This window comes from Cyprinus carpio, chromosome A4 (genome assembly GCF_018340385.1).
Source record: "Cyprinus carpio isolate SPL01 chromosome A4, ASM1834038v1, whole genome shotgun sequence".
In the NCBI taxonomy this organism is placed as follows: domain Eukaryota; kingdom Metazoa; phylum Chordata; class Actinopteri; order Cypriniformes; family Cyprinidae; genus Cyprinus; species Cyprinus carpio.
In genome coordinates this window covers 22,941,674-22,954,282 of record NC_056575.1, presented here as the reverse complement: position 1 = coordinate 22,954,282, position 12,609 = coordinate 22,941,674, and the positions used below count along the sequence as shown (strand labels likewise).

Genomic DNA, 12,609 nt, shown 5'->3' with positions numbered 1-12,609 from the left:
TATTATACACCACTTTGAACCTTTTCTCGACTGACCTTGTTTGGCATGTGAGGTGCTTTTATCTCTCACAATGTTTCAGTGGCACCAGGATGTATTGTATATTGTCGTGAGACGTCACCATAAGCCGTTAACCAGGACCAATCTGTGGGTTCTAAGCGGATAGCTTGGGACGACTTTCTAGAGTTCAGCGTTATACCCTTAGCTTTCATGCACACTTTTCCTTGGCAGGACCGATGGTAGCCGATAAGATTTCGGATCCAGCCATAAGTTTTTAAACAGAACTCTGTGATGTAATCGCCACCCCCTTTTTTATCCGTCAGCTCCCCCCAAATGATCCCCAGAGGGGGGCATCCCATTCGCACGACCCTAGAAAAAAAAATGACGCTGTCGGGGTCCGAGTATAATGATCGGTCGCCAAGTTTGTGCCCCATCAGGTCGTTACAGTTCCAGTTGGGCATGAGCAGTCCTAAATGCTACTATAAACAAATTAATGTTGGGTGTCTGACGAACTTCCCTTTGCGGGGGACGGTGTTTGCACAAGCGCGACATCATCTGAGACGAAACGTTAAAATATTTCAGGGTATCGGTTTTACCAAAAACGATACTGGTGAATTCTTCAGGGTCTTTCACAAGGATGGTTTGTGCGAAATCTTCTCTCATAGAGAATCTCCCCCATAAACTATTAAGCAATAGCTTTTATAGACCTCTGTAGCGGGATTGTGATGATCTTTTTCGGGGTCCTAGTTGAATTCCCCTCTTTTTCATAATATTCGTCGATGTAAGACGCTTTGTCAGCATCCGGGATCACGTTGGATGGATAGCCGGATGCTTGCTGTTTTTCAAACGCAAAAAAACTTTTTACGTAATCGCAAAACAGCGTATCCCGTCCTTTGCGGGGAAATGCCAAAACCTCATCGACCTTGGCCACAACGTAGCCCCTCTCGATTGCTTTTTAGAAGTTCTATACTGACCCACACACCCCGAGAGAGCCCTCTCCTCATCCGTTGTGGTTACAGCTTGATGTCTGGTTTTCGGTCTGAGCGCAGGTCCGGCATAAAGGGAACATGAGTTTTCCTCTGCATCTGTAGGGCAGGGGCGGGTGTAGTAATTTGCGCGCGGGGGGGTACAACGGTAGCCTGATAAGCCCTTGTGAGGGGGGTACACGTTGGAATTGATTATAATTTATTTATTTTTGTTAGTTTGGATAGCTTTTCCTAGCTTGACAGAAGGGGTATAAGCTGGTAAATCAACGTAACTTATTTTCTCCCCTTCGGTCGTTTTGTGATAGAGTTTGTAAGCATTCGTGCGCCCTCCAAAAAGTGGATCTCGAGGCTTCAGCCTCTCGGGAGCCTAATAAGTACTCATAAACGCCATCACCGATGGCTCAGTCTGTTTCATTTTATCCCATTCACACTCCCACAGGGTCTCTATTTTCAAGCCGTACGTGTTTTGCAGAATCTCGACCTTGTCGTCAAACCTTCTTCTGAGAACGCCGAAAGGTACGCCTGACAAGGGGTGGGTATTATGGGGTTCAAAGCGGCATTCGTGTCCATGGGATAAACAACCATTGAATTCTAGCCCATACCTCACCCCGCCCTGTTCGTAGAAGCCGTCTAAAATGTAACGGCTGATCTGCACTTCGCCATGATTTAATGCATGGTAAATGGCAATGTTTCGGGTCTTTTTCACATACTCTTGCCATTCGATCAATGCATTAGAGTAAGTCTTGCTGTGTTGGACGTACATGTTATTATGCTTCAGGGCCAGCGTGTCTCTTTCGAGGTAATGTGTTTTGAAGACTCCCATACAACAGCTCGCAAGAGTGGTAAAGTTGAATGGATCGAGTTCAGTACAGTCTATGAACGCCTCTCTGTATTTCATGCATGCTTCACGTAATAAGACGACGTTGTTCACGCCGTATGCGTACAACTCCTTCCTGAAACGAAAGAATTTACCCGCGACTGTGCTATACCACTCGTTGAACTTTGCCTGGTCTTTATCCGACATGTTTTCATACCCGTAAAACTTTTTGTCAGGGTAGGGCCCCACATAGTTCTCATTTTCCCTCCTATTGAAATGATAAGGGAAGTATCCTTTTTCAGCAGTGGTAAGGTTTAGAGCTGCAGGCATCTTAGATAGAGCCATCAGAATGAAACTATAACTGTCTATGTATCGCTGAGCAAACGTTTCGTCGTACATGAAGATTAATTTACACCCTTGCATGATGATATCGAGAGTAAGACCCGCTTTGCAAAAATACTCGAGGATTAGAAAAGAGTCAAATCTGGAGGCGTAATGGGCTATGAAGCTGTAGCCTTTGTATCTGGGCTGTCTGAAGTGGTTAATCAGCTGTTCCACACAACTGGTACCTTCGGACACAAATCGTTCATTGTCAAAGGTGATTGCACAAACAAAATTAGCGACATGTCTGTTGTTTTCATAACGAGTTTCGAAGTCATAAAAAATATACTTCTTGCTAGGGGCCTTGGGCTGGTGGGGCTGTATGTAGCAGACATGTACCCCTTGGTCATGCCGTTCTGCTCCGCAATCGCTACAGCATAAGGGAGCACATTTGTGACAATCGACGGGACCTATAATTTTGTACCGTCTGTTACATAGTTTGCAATATTTTATAACATTGCAAGGGGTGTTCTCTTTGCCGGGCGGTGTCTTCTTGTGCATGTCATAACACTGCTTCGAATTACAAAAGCGTAGACAATCAGGACAGTGAACAGTTCTCTTAGGGTATTTGTAACAATCTCGGTCAAAACAAACGTTACATACATGTTTACAATGGTGATCTTGGATTTTTGAGTACCCTTTATAGCAGAATTGGCACACGTAGTTAGCACCGATGAAAGCCGTCAGATTCAGAATCATGTAGTAATGCTCATCATGTAAATAAAGAAACACGGTTTTAGGATGAATTTCGGTATTATTTTTGAACGTTTCTAACGTCCCTACACTCGTTCTGTAAAATACTACAATTTTGATGTCTAGCAGATTTTCAAACTTAACTATATCATGAAGACCTTGGATTGAAAATCCGGCGTTGTTGTGAATGACTGCTGCCCAACTTTCTAATTCACTCTCAGGTAGTTGTGGCTCGAGAAAACGGGATGGACAGATAGAAATGCACAATTTATTATCCCTATTTATAGGTGTGAATAAACTCAGCTTTTTCTGTTTAATCACCTGTTGAATAGGTATGTCTGTGAGCTTACGCCTCTGACCCCCCCTCCTGTCATGTCTGTTCATTGCTACGTTGACTTCGATCTCGACCGAGTCGTCGGACAATAACTGATCGTCGCTCTGTAAAATTTTTTCAATTTGTTCGGTAAGAAGATTAACGTCGTAATCATTACCAGATGTTAAAACGGCATTAACGGGGGATTTCAAGCTTTCACCATTCATCGTTAAATTAATCACACTAGAGTCCCCACCGATAGTTCTAGCAAACAATGCTATCTCCTCATTTTTTTTTTTCGTGTAATAATTCGTGCGAAGGACTATGATCTGTAGACCTTATTTCACGCATATTCATAGTCCTTCGCAATTCCACGCTATTAAATCGAGGTCTAGGTGTTACATGATATCCGTTTACGAACCCTCCGTGACGAATCAGCGAGTCAATGTTCAGATGACTTGGTTCTGTCATACCTGAAGGACGAGGATCATTGTTATTAGAGCTAGTTGACGGGATGCGCGGTGTCGGAAGGGTGATCAGAGCAGGAAGTCGTCAGATGCTCGGTGTTGTTATTACCGGAAGGAACCTCGCTGACATTACCTGCAGGGGGCTCTGATAAGCGCATAGTGTTGTCGCGGGGGTCGGCGATGTGGTCAGAAACCGTTGATGTACCACCGTTCTGCGTGACTGTTTGGCTTATCGCGGTCTGCAACAGTATACACAAATCAGTGTTAGGAGTTTGTTCTATTTCTGATTCTAATCGTTGCAAATCATGAACATTTTCAGGGTGCCCGCTATTAAATATCATTTCTGTAAAATTTGGCTGCTGATCTATCAATCGGAGTAATATATCACACAAGCTATGGGGTGTCTCTGTGTGCATTTCGATAGTGTTCTGTAGCAGGTCTACGAGAGATTGGTCTGAATGACAGCTATGAACACCCCCAAACGTCCATTGTAATATATATATATATATATTTCTTTTATTTATATGTATATGTATATATATATATATATATATATATATAAATATATATATATATATAATATATATATATATATATGTAGTTACAATAGGGAGAATATTGGTATAAAAGATGGTGATCCTATTGTGACATACAAATCAAAATGGCTTTGTCACTCAAAAGACTACAAACAAGATGGTCGCCTCATACAAGAAGACTACAAGCAAAATGCAGATATAAAAGAAAACACAATACATACAAAAATAAGAAGCATTCAAAAATGTAAAAGCCCCAGAACGTAAACAGATCGAAACAGTATTCGTATAGAAAAATTACAAAAGCATTCAAAAGTGTGAAGGCATAGAGCATAAACAGACCTACAAAGTATTCACATCGAGAAAAAAAAAAGCATTCAAAATACTACAGGCAAGAGACTACAAATGAGATGGTCACATCGTTATACAAGAAGTCTACAAGCAAAATGCAGATATAAAAGAAATCACAATACATGCAAAAATAAGAAGCATTCAAAAATGTAAAAGCACAGAATGTAAACAGATCGAAAACAGCATTGGTATAGAAAAATTAGGCGGTCACTTCGTACAAGTAGATTACAAGCAAAACGCAGATATAAAAGAAATCACAATACATGCAAAAATAAGAAGCATTCAAAAATGTAAAAGCACAGAATGTAAACAGATCGAAAACAGTATTCGTATAGAAAAATTAGGCGGTCACCTCGTACAAGAAGATTACAAGCAAAATGCAGATATAAAAGAAATCACAGTACATACAAAAGTAAGAAGCATTCAAAAATGTAAAATCACAGATCGTCACAGTATTCATAAAGAAGAATTACAAAAGCATTCAATAGTGTGAAGGCACAGAGCATAAACAGAACTACAGAAATTATATTGGTTATAAAACTAATTACATAAGCGTCATCTATCGCTGTTGAAGACGTCCATTAATCGCACAAAGCAATTGAACGATCAGTGTTCTCTCTCTTAGCTGTGATTGTAGTACCTCATGAACCGTTGTGTAATTTTCAGACATTTGTGTTTGTATGCATCGCAGATGAGTCTCTATCTATGGAGACATATTAGTCTCAAATATAATTCACGCAAAAAACACGATTCACACATGCGTAAACAATTTCACATGCATGAAACCTAATTCACGTACACACAAAAAAAATTCACGTGCGTGAAAAAAAAAAAAAATATATATTCACAAAAAAAGCAATTCACATGCGCAAAATAAAATTATATATTCATAAAATACATTTCACACAATGCAAAACACAATTCGTAGATATACAACTGTGCACAAAAACCTTTGAATGTTTAAAATGTACGAGTGTCTGAATGTACAAATCGTCATTTACTACGAATCCACTCGGATTTGTGTGTGTGTGTTTTTGAGACTTTCCTGGCAGAGCTCTCTTCCCACGTGGGTCTGTCGTACTCTTTAGCCAATCAGATGCGAGCTTACCATTCAACCAATCATATCATAAGCCACTGAGAGTGCATTCAAGGAGCACGATTCTGCGCACCTTTTGCGGAATATAGATTAATTAGAACGGAAATTAAGCCTTTACATCAGTAATCCCATAGACAGTAAAATAAATGGACACAGCGACCCAATTGGAACTCAATCGAGACAAGTGAAGCCCATTTTTAGCGATTTTTAGAACTTCCGTTTCTGACGCTCAGGCTCAAACTAAGCTTGATGACGTCAGCAACCTGTCTGACAGATGTAAATCTTCTAGTAGCTGTGCGTGCAAACTGCCATCGTTAATCTTGCAGAGACGGCGAGCTAGAGCGGGGGAGTTCTGTTCTTTGGCGTGAGTGAGCAGGAGTAAGTATTCTGATTAATTTATTTTGTATAGTATTTTAAAATGTAACGCTAGGGCTTCTATGGGCTTCTCTCTTGACGTCTCCCCGATTGCCTGCGAGCTTCTGAATGCACTCTCGGTGGCTTATGATATGATTGGGTCACAACATAATAACGTCACATATTTTCCAACCCAGCCCACAGACCCACGTGGGAAGAGAGCTCTGCCAGGAAAGTCTCAAAAACACACACACACAAATCCGAGTGGATTCGTAGTAAATGACGATTTGTACATTCGGACACTCGTACATTTTTAAACATTCAAAGGATTTTGTGCACAGTTGTATATCTACGAATGTGTGTTTTGCATTTGTGAAATGTATTTTATGAATATATCATTTTATTTTGCGCATGTGAATTGCTTTTTGTGAATATATTTTTTTTTCACACACGTGAATTTTTTTTGTGTGTACGTGAATTAGGTTTCATGCATGTGAAATTGTTTACGCATGTGTGAATCGTGTTTTTTGCGTGAATAATATTTGAGACTAATCTGTCTCCATACTATTGTCTGTTGTATATTACCTTGAAGTTCATGAAACCTAGTGTCCATGCGGTTATTTAATTCGGTGAAGAAATTATCCTGCCTAATAAAGAGTTTGTTGTATAAAGACTCCTGTCTTTCAATCAGCTCTTCGAACAAAGATACAATTCTTTCATTTACAACATCATTCTGAGGATCATTACGACGGAGCTCTGGACGCAATTCAGCCTCCTCCTCCTCGGACACATCGTCAAAAGCGGGTGGTGTGTCTCTATCCGGCTGTGACGAAACTTCGCTGCGGCCACTCGACCAACTAGCCCTTTGCCAGGCATTTATTTGCGTATCGGTCTAGTCAGCAGCGTTGTCCGCAACAATGGGTTCGCCGTCTGAAAAGAAAAAGTAGTTGAAAATTTAAAATAAATAATAAGAAAATTGTGGCAAAACTGATTCAATGTAATATCTATTACCGCTTTTAAAGATTTATAGTTATAACGATCAATTTTCTTTGTTAAATATTAAAAGTATAAAAAAATAAATAAATAAATAAATCTTATTTAAATAAATATGAAAAGAACACCTTGAAATATCTCAGGTCCGGTATCAGCGTTGGATCTGTCAACCTCTGACGTTCTATCTGTATAGAATAAACAGAGGTTAAAAACATTGTAAATACTTTAAAGACACAAGAGGTCGCCAGAGGAACCTAGGGATAAATTAAAAAAAAAAAAAAAAAAAAAAAAAATGATTAAAAAAAAAAAAAAAAGGTCGCCAGAGGGAACCGAGGGATAAATAAAAAAAAAAAAAAAAAAAGTAATGACAAGACTGTACCACAAGAGGTTGCCAGAGGAGCCTAGGGATAAATTAAAAAAAAAAATAAAAAAATAATGACAAGACTGTACCACAAGAGGTCGCCAGAGGAACCTAGGGATAAATTAAACAAAAACAAAAAAAAAAATTACAAGACTGTACCACAAGAGGTCGCCAGAGGAGCCTACGGTTAAGTTATAAAAAAAAAAAGACAAGACTGTACCACAAGAGGTCGCCAGAGTAGCCTAAGGATAAGTTAAAAAAATCAATTAAAAGAAAAGAAAAGAAAAATAAATAAATAAATAAAACTTACTATTGTGTAATTCCTCTCGCGGTGCCGGACTGACTGTAGCGATCACTCTTTTCTTTCTCATGGGGCTGTGTGTTGGATTTCTGGTATTGATAGAGTTGCTTGGACCAGCTTGGACATTGTGTTCACAGTCCTCCTGGGTCAGGTCCACAAAATTGGGCTGGGTTATTAGCTGTAGCAGATCTAGAAAAAAAAAGGAAAAAAAAAAAAAAAAAAAAAAAAAAAAAAAAAAAAAAAAGAAAAAAAAAAAAAAAAAAATTTCTGCGGTTATTATTTATGATCTCACCGTACACAACTCAGTATTTAGTTGGAGCAACCACAAACAAACGGGATAGTCAGAAGAAATTATATTTTTAAAACATTTACCATTTTGTGAGACTTGCTCCTCAGCCATCTGCACATCGTCTAGACATAGTAAAGACAAAATAATTTCTACTGTAATTATTTTAGGACTTAGCATCCGCAACACAGTAATTAACCATAGCTTAGCAACAGCAAACAATGAGGGTACCACATGGGCTCACACTCGCAAATGGGTAGGATTTTTTAAAGTATAAAACATTTACCATTTTGTGAAGCAGTTTCCCAGATGAGTCGTGCATCTGTTAGAAATAAAGACAAAAATCATTTTCTATTGTACTTAAGGTATTTAAAGCAGAGACAGGTTATAAAGTTAATAAACGACCGAGCTGTAGTTAGTTTAATTTTAAAAGTATAAAACATTTTTTACTTCACCATTTTGTGAGACCTGCTCCTCAATTAGTTGTATATCGTCTAGACAAAAAAAAAAAAAAAAAAACACAAGATAATTTTCTGATGTAGACATATAAAATGTTCAATGGATAAATAGGATTACTACGCCAGAATAATACAGTCAACACGTGGCATAGCGTTAACGCAGCCGCCTTCCGTGCAAGACAATAGAGGAACGAATCCCAAGAAGAGCAAAGTTTTTAAATTATAAAAACGATTACTTTACCATCTTGTTCGTCGATCAGTTGGGCTGCCACTACAATTAAAATCAATTAAATGAAAATCATTTTCTGTTGTAAAATGAAACATGTATAAACATTGACTAAGAATTAGAGACTTACACTTATTTATCTGGCTAAAAGCGTTTTTCTCCGTGTATCCTATAAGATTAAATCTATTACAATAGAGAACAATTGAAAAACGGCTAATCACCTATTTAATCCTGGAAATTAACCCTCTAGGCGCCACGGTCGAGTTTACTCGACAAGATGCGGCACTGAATAAAATGGCCGATTTTGTCAAATAGGATGTCAAATTTCGTTCGACCTCCCCTCCACTAGATAGCAGACATGTCATACTTCATTTCTGACTCAAAAAAACATTGTGCTTCTATACAAAATCTTCGAGCTAGAGCGCATTGAATTAGTGCGAACAAAAGCGGAGTTAGTGTGAGAGTGAGCCCTTTTATCAGAGCAATATTGTCAACGTCAGCGAGTATTTGCATTAGATTATTATTATAATAATAATAATAATAATTATTATTATTATTATTAGCTAATGGCATAAATAAAGCTTACCCGCAATGAAATGTTGGGACTTCTATTCGCGGACCCTGATTCTGAAGGGGAATATCTGCCTTCAGAAGGTGACGGTGATTATGAAAGTGAAAGTAAAGCCCTAACGTTACACCAAGCACAAACGGTGAATCCTTTTAAGTAATGTAGATGGTCCTTTGCCCAATGTCAGTGATGGGAGCAATGTTTCCCGGGGTCGGAGTGTTCATCGCGAAGTTAGCAGGCGTGTTAGTGTTGTGGGGAACGAGGCGGGAGATTTTTTTACCGCGCTAGCTTTGTCTTCTGACCGTGTGCCTCACCGAAATCGCGGCGACAGTCTCCGACAGTCTAATGCCACTGGGTATGTTAGACGAGGTATTCATAGGATAGTTAGGGGACAACGTGGAGGTAGAGTGGGGAGTCGCAATGACAATGACAGTAGTCCGAGCTGTGCACACTCGGCGCGCGCTGTCTGTCTCTCGTCATCTCACGCATGATCTGTGCCTTGCGGTGGCGAGTGAGCTTTTGAACTAAACAGGTCTTGTCTACTTGTGTTTGTGTGTCATATGAATAATATATATGTGCCCCATACATGGAATCAGAGTGCCCGGGGAAGTCGTGGCCTAATGGTTAGAGAGTCGGACTCCCAATCGAAGGGTTGTGAGTTCGAGTCTCGGGCCGGCAGGAATTGTGGGTGGGGGGAGTGAATGTACAGCGCTCTCTCCACCCTCAATACCACGACTTAGGTGCCCTTGAGCAAGGCACTGAACCCCAACTGCTCCCCGGGCGCCGCAGCATAAATGGCTGCCCACTGCTCCGGGTGTGTGTTCACAGTGTGTGTGTGTTCACTGCTCTGTGTGTGTGCACTTCGGATGGGTTAAATGCAGAGCACAAATTCTGAGTATGGGTCACCATACTTGGCTGAATGTCACGTCACTTTCACTTTTCACTTTCACTTTCACTACTGTATGTAGAAAATGGAAAATCTCTACAGCAAAAGGCCAACCGCTACATGCATTCGATTTGTTTCTACAATTTATTAGTAATGATTTACACAGTTTGTTTACTACTTACTATTTACCTGAGCATTCAGTATCGTGCAATATAGCATAGAGAAGGTTAGGGACATTTTTTGGGGGAATAAGTGCTTCATTTTATCATTTAAACATGAGACTTTTCATGAAAAATCTATAATCCAAGATGTCCACCACCATGTGACATCAAAATATGCAAATTAGATGGGAAAATGTAATCCCTAAATAAACTTTGGGTCATCCTTAATATTTCTATAATTTACAGAAAGTCTCTATCTTTTATCACTTTTAAGATATAGCCTTTTGAAATTAAGATGTCAAAATCGAACGTTTTAAGAAAAAACCTCTGGCGCCTAAAGGGTTAAAAGCATAGTATTGATGTTTTTAAGTATATAATTCAGCTTACCTTGGCGTTCCATATTGTTCGCAGAAAAAAAAAAGGTACTTTGTCCAAAAAAACCACGAAGAGAATGTGAATATACAAAGACCTGCGCAACTTTTTAAATGAACCGGTGGGGCGTGTCTAGTCTTTTATCGCACCTATGAGTCCGTCCTTCAGACTCGGTCATACACTTCTTCTTTTATAAAGAATGATTTGATAAACTTTTAGATTTTAAGGATAAAATAACACATAACATGTAGCGAGAATAATCAACAAATTATTTGTTTTTTATATTGAATATTTACTTAATATTAACTTCTGGTTTATTGAGCTGTTTTATAAAATCAATATCACATTTGCAATCATGCTGATATTTGAAAAAAAAAAAAATGAATTTGATATTCTCTATCAGATGATATAAGTTTAAAAGACAGTCATAAGGGGGAATTATTTTATCTTGAATTCTGGGGAATTCTAAATGTATTTTAATAGACTAAATCAAGGAGTGAAAGTGTGAACTAATTTAACCAACATCATGTAGTGCACATGGGTGTTTTTTTTTTTTTGCAATATACTTAATAATTTAGGATTGAATATTGTTAGTACAAAAATTACAATATTCTTTTAGACAATATATATATATATATATATATATATATATATATATATATATATATATATATATATATATATATATATATATATATATATATATATATATCGCACACCAAAATATGATCATATTACCCCAATTTTACAATTTCTACACTGGCTATCTGTGAAGTTCCATATCAGTTACAAAATATTGCTACTTATTTGTAAGGCCCTAAATGGTTTAGCTCCTTTGTACTTAATCAGTCTTCTATCACGCTACAATCCATCACGGTCCTTAAATTTGGGATTTTTGGTAGTACCTAGGATATCAAAGTCCACTAAAGGAGGTAGCACATTTTCATATTTGTCTCCTAAACTCTGGAAAAGCCTTCCTGATAGTGTTCAGGGTTCAGACACTTTAAATCTAGACACATCTCTTTAGCCAAACATTCACATAATGTATCTCATAACCTTATACTCCAGTTATATCTGATCAAATGTGCACAAGTAATCATTGCTTGAAAAGTTTTGAACAGCAGCTGTACAAATTATTCTCTATCTGCATTTCTGTTTCTGCCATGGGATGGGCATCCCGAGGTTACTAGAGATTGCACAGCTTCAGTCTGGATCCAACTCTTATGAAGATCTGAGATGACCTAACATCTGAGAAGAGATGATGCCAACCCCTCAGAGGACCTCAGATGATGCCAACCCTGAACCAATATACATAGCTACCAAATTTTCCTTACTTTACTATAGTTTTGTCACAACATACAATCATTTCTGTTAACAGTGTTCACTGCTTCTGTTTGGATACATGTCAAGTCAAGTCAAGTCAAGTCAAGTCTGCTTTATTGTCAATTCTTCCACATGTACAGTACATACATACAGAGAATTAAAATTGCGTTACTCTCAGACCCCCGGTGCATACAGATAACAATAACAGTAGAGCCTAAAATCTAGATCCAATATAAAATATAAGATAAAACTATACAATAAGGGAATGTAAAAAAAGACATAAAAAAAAAATATGTTTAAATAAAAGCAGCGCAAGGCACATGGCAGATAGAGTGCAAACCAGTGAACAAACAGTGCAGATAAAAAGATTTTTAGTGCATAAAAAAATTAGCTTATTCAGTCTGATTAAAAGTGACAAAGTGACAGAGGGCTCAAGAGCAGTTATTTTATTAAACTGACTGATGAGGTGGTAGAATGATGTCAGTTCCATGGTGAATGAGTGAATGAGGTAGTGAGCAGACCACTGCTGCACAAAGTGACTGGTGCATGACATCGTATGTTAGAGGGAGGGGGGGGGGTGGAAGGACCTGGGGGGGGGTCATAGTTCAGTGGTGCCTAGGGCAGAAGAGGGACGGGGGAGCAAGTTCGGGAGCGAGTTCAGCTTCCTGACAGCCTGATGGATGAAG

General features: G+C 38.6%; 1 long non-coding RNA gene across 1 annotated transcript; it reads right to left on the bottom strand.

The window, feature by feature from the left end:
• Positions 1-6,605: 6,605 nt before the first annotated feature.
• LOC122140459 lies at positions 6,606-7,837 on the bottom strand. Its single transcript, XR_006157131.1, has 3 exons — positions 7,653-7,837; positions 7,110-7,166; positions 6,606-6,918 (listed from the first exon to the last, which is right to left on the bottom strand). It is a non-coding gene; the product is annotated as an uncharacterized LOC122140459 (long non-coding RNA).
• Positions 7,838-12,609: the final 4,772 nt, after the last annotated feature.